Genomic DNA, 6,674 nt, shown 5'->3' with positions numbered 1-6,674 from the left:
CTGAGAGTTCGGGTCATGTGACATGTGGAGAGATGCTAGAGCTTTGCACAGCATGGATGAAATATAGGGAGACGAGTCTAGACTCATCCCAGAACAGGCATCTTCAGGTTTGCTACTTGATTTCCTCTGTGGGACTGGCTACTGTTAATGAACACATTGTATTTAAAAACTCAGTGAAGGCAGACTTGTTGACTCTTCCTTAAACCCCAGACTTGAAAGCCTCCACCACCACCCTGGCTAAGCTATTTCCACCTTGTTTTTCTGAGAGTTGGGAGAGAAACAAATGACCATTTGGTCTGTCAGTTGGACGCAGCCTTAGCTTTCATCTGATCTCTGCCCTCCTGTTTCTAAAGAATGTTTATTGTAACCATTGCTTTTCCTGTGGTGAAGAGAGCATATTTGTTTGAGGAATCACAATGTTGAGGAAAGAAAAGGAGGCATTTCTTTATCTCGATCTTATTTCCCATCCACTAACACCACACCCAGCTCTGGGGTGAGCATCCCAGGAGGACAGGAGAAACACAAGATTGGCCTGTTGGTTCTGCATTAATGTGCTTAATTGAATGTGTGTAATTGTTTATATTGCTGGGATTTCATCATGAAATGAGCACAATAGGATAATTTACGTTCACAAATATTAGAATATTGTTGAGGTGGGGAAGAAGGGTCTTTTGAAGAAAACATGGACCTTGAGGTCTGATTTCCTTTTATAAACTATTCAGTTACTGTAACATAGTTTTTTGGTTTTTTTTTTCGCAGTGAGTTGCCCTAAACTACCTTGCACAGAGGCCTTTATTCACAGAACCAGAACTAGTGACCTAGAGTCATTTGTTTAGCAATGAAAAAAAGAAACCCTTTATCAAATTCTTAATCGTATGCTAGGTAAAGAGGGAGTTCTAAGAAAAATGTGGATTGGAGATAATTAAGGTACATCAAACGTGGTGAAAAAGACATACAATGAACTATCCTATAAAACATTAGTGTCAGAGTAGATAGAAAAGGAAGAACACTGGGAAAACCCTGCTGGGACCCCCTCCCCCACCACATGAGTTCTCCTTTACCAACAGAACACCTGAAATGGGTTCAGACCAACCAAAACACCTCCGCCCCTCCTCCCCCATTGTCAGAAAGGCCACGCACGTGGCACAGTTTTGGCCATTGAGACATAGGAAATAGTCTGTGAGTTTCCAGGAAAGCTGCTTTTCTTGTGTAGGTACCATCCCCTTCCTTCTTTTATCCCTCCAATGGATGGGAGGCTGGAGGAGAAACTACTACTGCAACATTTGAGGCAGCAACAAGGATGAAAGAAGCCACGTGGTGTGGAAAGCAGAGGGGAAAGGAGCCTGGTCCATTGATAACATCCAGAGTCACCGTACCAGCCTTGGGCTGTCTACCTCCAAGACCCACTGGGTAAGTCATTTGTCACCGGCTTTGCAGTTGACTGATACAGTTCTCAGAGGAAGATAAGAGGGGTTGGCTATGGTGAACATGAGCTAAGACTCAGTGAATCAGTACGGGGTTATCTTGCCTGTCAAGTATGTCAATCTTAATTATATATTTGAGGGTTGGAGAAACAACCAGTGAGGGTTTGCAGACCCAGGGAACCCACTATAAGCCAAACTTTGACTAGAACTCCATTTATTCTCCAAAGTCCATATGCTCCCATTTTAAAATGGAAGGGGAACTATGATGATATTTGGAGTTTCTAGGTATCAAATGTCAATTTGAACCCTGACATATCTGGGTATTTTTTTCTTTCTCCAATGTACAAGTCACCTGAGTAAATGATCATAGGACCTATTGGAAAAACACTAGCAGAATCTTTAGTGTACACACTTGATGAAATATTGCAGTGATCTTTCCCCTAAGGATCCAGTTATTCAGCCAGTGAGTTTTGTGTCTGGAAACTGGGCAAGGGATTACAGTTTTGTGGGGTTTGGGAGGAGTTGAGGGGGAAGATGATCTCAGCCCCCTGCTGATCCATCCTTGCTCTCTTTTGATTATATATAATTACTCTTATTGGTTATTCTATTTCATCCGTTGTTGTTCAGTCGTTAAATTGCAACCCCATGGACTGCAGCATGCCAGGCTTCCCTGTCCATCACAATTTCTCAGAGCTTGCTCAAACTCATGTCCATTGAGTCAGTGATGTCATCCAACCATCTTGTCCTCTGTCACCCCCTTCTCCTGCCTTCAATCTTTCCCAGCAGCAGGGTCTTTTCCAATGAGTCAGCTCTTCACATCAGGTGGCCAAAATATTTTGTCCTTAAGGATGTTATGTTCCATTAACTATCTTCTAAGACTTAATAAGACAGGCCCCCTTGGCTGCCATTTTGACCTTGGTGTTTAGTATAATTGATACATCCTGACTTTTGCGGTGAGCACTTCCACCTGGCCTCTGCAAGGTCGCATCATCATCCACATTGCTCTCAGCAAGCATAAGCCCTATCCCAGCCTCTCCAGCCCAGACTGCAGAGAGAGCCTCCACAGAGTCCTTGGTGATGTGCATGCCTCTTGCACCAGTGCATGCCCACTGGCCTTGGAAAATGGTGGCGCCTCCAAACCTTCCCATGGAACAGTTTCTGTGGACTGAATTGTCTCCCCCTCAAATTCAGATGTTGAAGCCCTGGCCCCCAAGGTGACCACTGGCCTTAGTAAATGGTGGGCCTTCTGAACCCTCCCATGGAACACAGTTTCTGTGGACTGAATTGTCTTCCCCCTCAAATTCAGATGTTGAAGCCCTGGCCCCCAAAGTGATGGTATTAATATTTGGAGATGGGCCTTTGGGAGATGATTAGGTTTAGGTGAGGTCATGAGAGTGGAATCCCCAGGTAGGACTAGCGTCCTTACAAGAAGAGAAAGGGACCAGGGATCCCCTCTCCCTCTCCACTGTGTGAGAAGGTGGGAGGAAGATGGCTATTACAAGCCTGGAAGTGGGCCTCACCAGGCACTTATTCAGCCAGAACCTTGATCTTGGAATCCTCAGCCTTCAGAATCATAAGAAATACTTTTCTCTTTGTTTAAGCCACTGAGTCTATGATGATCTGTTAGAACAGCCCAAATAGACTAAGACAAAAATCTGACAGGCCTCCTTGCCACATGTACTATACACATTCCAGCACGCCCCTTCCGTGAGACTTCCTTCCTCTGTTACCTCTCCCAGCAGTTCAGGCATTCCAACATTTCTATTACTTTTTCTGGCTACTAGGCATGGCCCTAAAGCAGTGAGTTTGCTCTGTCCCCTGGAGTTTTATTCATGGCCTTCAATGCTGTATTCTGAGCAATATTCCCAAGTCAAACTTTCCCTTTTTCAGTCTTGTGTCCTGGCATCTTTGACCAAGACTAAAGCCTGGTCCCAAGGGTATTCTCCCGGGCCCTGACAGGACATGCTGGCTAGCCATGTGGCAACCTTGGCACATTGTCCATCTCTTCATCAGGCCCAGCTTGGCTTCTGCCAGGTTATTCTGTGACTTAACCTTGGGTAAATGCCTGGTAGCTGGGAGATGGGTAGGGACAGCTCCTAGGGCTGCCTGCTGCCTTATGGGGGGGAAGACCTGTATCTTGTCTTTCCTTGTGTTAGCGTGAGAGGAGGGAGAGACAATAGTTCTAGCTCTTAATGGAGGGAGGGTGGGCCTCTTCTACAGGCTCAGAATGTTCAGAAACTTTAGGGAGTCAAAGCTGTGGGCCGCATGCACCAGATGTCCCCATTTCACATTCCAGGTTTGATTCTGACCTTGACATAGCACATCAGGCTTGGTTGAACATCTGTTGGCAGTTATTACTTTTACCATCCAATCCTGCACTTGCCTTCAGTATGAGATGAGGACTGTTTAACAAGCTACCAAAGAGGTTCTGGCCCTTACGCATAGCTTTAAATGTTAATTAACCTTAACTTTCATGATCCACCTGGGGCATTGGATCATTGTGGGACAACAATCCAACTCAGTCATGACCATTCAAGTCCACTGCCCTTACACTCATTATCCACCCCAACCCCAGTTTTTAAAACACCTGAATCCTTCACCAGTCACTGCATTCCTTCCCACCAGTATGCCATTGCATCTAAACTTAGTAACTAGACAGCCTCGTGCCAGGAGCTGTGTATGTATGGCCTGTCCACAGGGATGGGACCAGACCGGCAGTTTGTGACCCAGTCCCCAAAGTGCTGTCTTACTGACCATGATCTTGGGACCACTCTGATACCAGCTGTGCCAGTTCAATGCTGAGACAGGGTTGGGAATACAAAAGATGTATGGTGACGTTGTACCAATGAAAGGGAAAGGGAAGAAGAGATCTGGAGACTGCAACACAGATCTGACAGTCTCTGATCCCTGGGTCCGGATCCCCTGGAGAAGGGAACTGCCACCACTTCAGTATTCTTGCCTGGAGAATTCCATGGACAGAGGAGCCTGGTGGGCTACAGTCCTTGGGGTCGAAAGGAGTTGGACACAACTGAGCAACTAACAGTTTCACTTCACTTTTCACCAGCCCCCTAGGGAACTCTGGAGCAAAGACTTTATACAAAGGGTCCTGAGTCAGACAGAAATGCCTAGGTCCTTGTACCACAACCTTGTTCAGTCATTGGCTGAAAGATGCCATAAAAAAGTGTGCTATCAGCTTTCACTGCCTGGCTCCTTTGTAGGGAAGATACCTCCCTGAGAGTAGTGTGTCTTTATCTGCAGTGGATCCTGAAGAAAGTAACAGCTGGCGACATCAGCTAATCACACCCCTCACAGTTGGGCAACGGTCCTTCTGGGAAGGTAGATCCAAGTGGTCCACCTCCTTGTGCTTGCCTGCCAGGACTCCAAATCTCAGACAAGACAGGCCCGTGCTTTGGCCACAGTTGCAAATAAGTGCCAGAAGTGATGGATGACAACTTTGCATCAATAATCTCACCTCTGAACCGGGCTCCTAAAACATGCTTATCAGCAGTGGCCTCACTCTGGTAACCACACCTCGACAACTAAAGCTCAGTCAGTTCCTAAGTGATTCTGCAAGTCTGCTAATCCTAGAACTTTGCACTTATGGAAACCCTGTACAAATCAGCAGTTCCCTTTGTCTGGAGAGGCTGGGTCCTGCCAGTGCTCCCTGCTCAGCAAGCAGTATGTGCAGCTTTGTTCTGGATACCCAAGGTGGCCTCTTGGACGTATTACCTCTGCTCAAAAGGCTCTCCCTGCCCCCAGGCTGTCATCTGAATGGCACCTTCTCACCATTCAGGTCTCATATGTCTCTTCCTTGGGGAGGCCTGATCTGACCTCTCACATGACGGCCACTGCACCCTGCCCAGCCACACTCTATCCCACGGCCCCACTGGTATCTGCACTCTCTCACTCTCTGGATCGTACACTCCAAAAGGACAGGGCCCTGCCTGTCCTGCTCACTGCTGTATTCTCAACTGGAACCTGGACTGAGTAGAAGAGTGGAACACGTGGTTAAATTTGATGGGATCACCCCACTGATTGGGGGGGGGGGGAATTTCTGCCTGCCACTATAGCCAAACCCCTGGACAGTGTGCAGAGCCTGCGACACAGGAGGGACTCAGTAATGACTTACTGAAAGATGAAAAGAAATGACATATCTGTGAAATATTTATAAGGAAAAGAAAGATGTCTAGAGGGAAGGAAATGGCAACCCACTCCAGTGTTCTTGCCTGGAGAATCCCAGGGACGGGGGAGCCTGGTGGGCTGCCATCTATGGGGTCACACAGAGTCGGACACAACTGTAGCAACTTAGCAGCAGCAGCAAGGGATGACTAGAAAAGAATGAATGAATGAATTCAGTTTAAATGAATTTGCAGACTTGAAAGTGTATCTTAGGAAAAATTGACATACAAATGTGAATGGGTGGTGGGAAACACAGTGATGGGGGGTGTTGCCCATCTTAATTCCCTGTCGTGCTGCTGCTTGGTCACTAAGTCATTTCTGACTCTTTGTGACCCCATGGACTGTAGCCCACCAGCCTCCTCTTTCCATGGGATTTTCCAGGCAAGAATACTCGAGTGGGTTGTCATTCCTCCAGGGGATCTTCCCAACCCGGGGATCGAACCTGCATCTCTTACTTCTCCTGCATTGGCAGGGGAGTTCTTTAACACTAGCACCCTAATTCCCTGTCACGGTTCCTGAAATATGTCCTCCCAACCTAGAGCTCCAAGGAAGCCTCTGGACAACTCTTGCCAGAGAAACTAGATAATCAAGGCAAGGGAGAGATGGAAATTATTGTCCCAAGTAAGGGTCTAGGGGAACTAGGATTTTATTTTTTGGGGGGTGGGGAAGATCAGGCAGAATCAGAGCCTATTGGTGAGCAGAGTGTTTGGAGCATGAGGAAAGGGAGGGCCTGAAGATGGAGGAAGGTCTCATTGATGGAGCATGAATTAGACCAACAAGAAGAGTGGAAGGTTTAGCCTCAGAAAGGAATATAGACACGAATTTCCTATCCATGAGAGAAGAGAAAGCTCAGCTCCTATCCATAAGAGAAGAGAAAGCTCAACTGAGATACTGAGGGATATTTTGTAGTCAGTGCCAGCCACATAATTAAAATAACTGATTCACTGCTATGAGAAATCCTGTCTGGTCTGGATTAATTTAGAGTTGAAAAATGTTTTCATTTATGATTTACGGAGGAGGAGGAGGGGAAAATGGCATACCTTGGACTTAGAATACAAAATTGCTTTTTTA

Source organism: Bos indicus x Bos taurus, chromosome 9, assembly GCF_003369695.1.
Source record: "Bos indicus x Bos taurus breed Angus x Brahman F1 hybrid chromosome 9, Bos_hybrid_MaternalHap_v2.0, whole genome shotgun sequence".
NCBI classification, from domain to species: domain Eukaryota; kingdom Metazoa; phylum Chordata; class Mammalia; order Artiodactyla; family Bovidae; genus Bos; species Bos indicus x Bos taurus.
Note: the sequence above shows the minus strand (reverse complement) of the source record.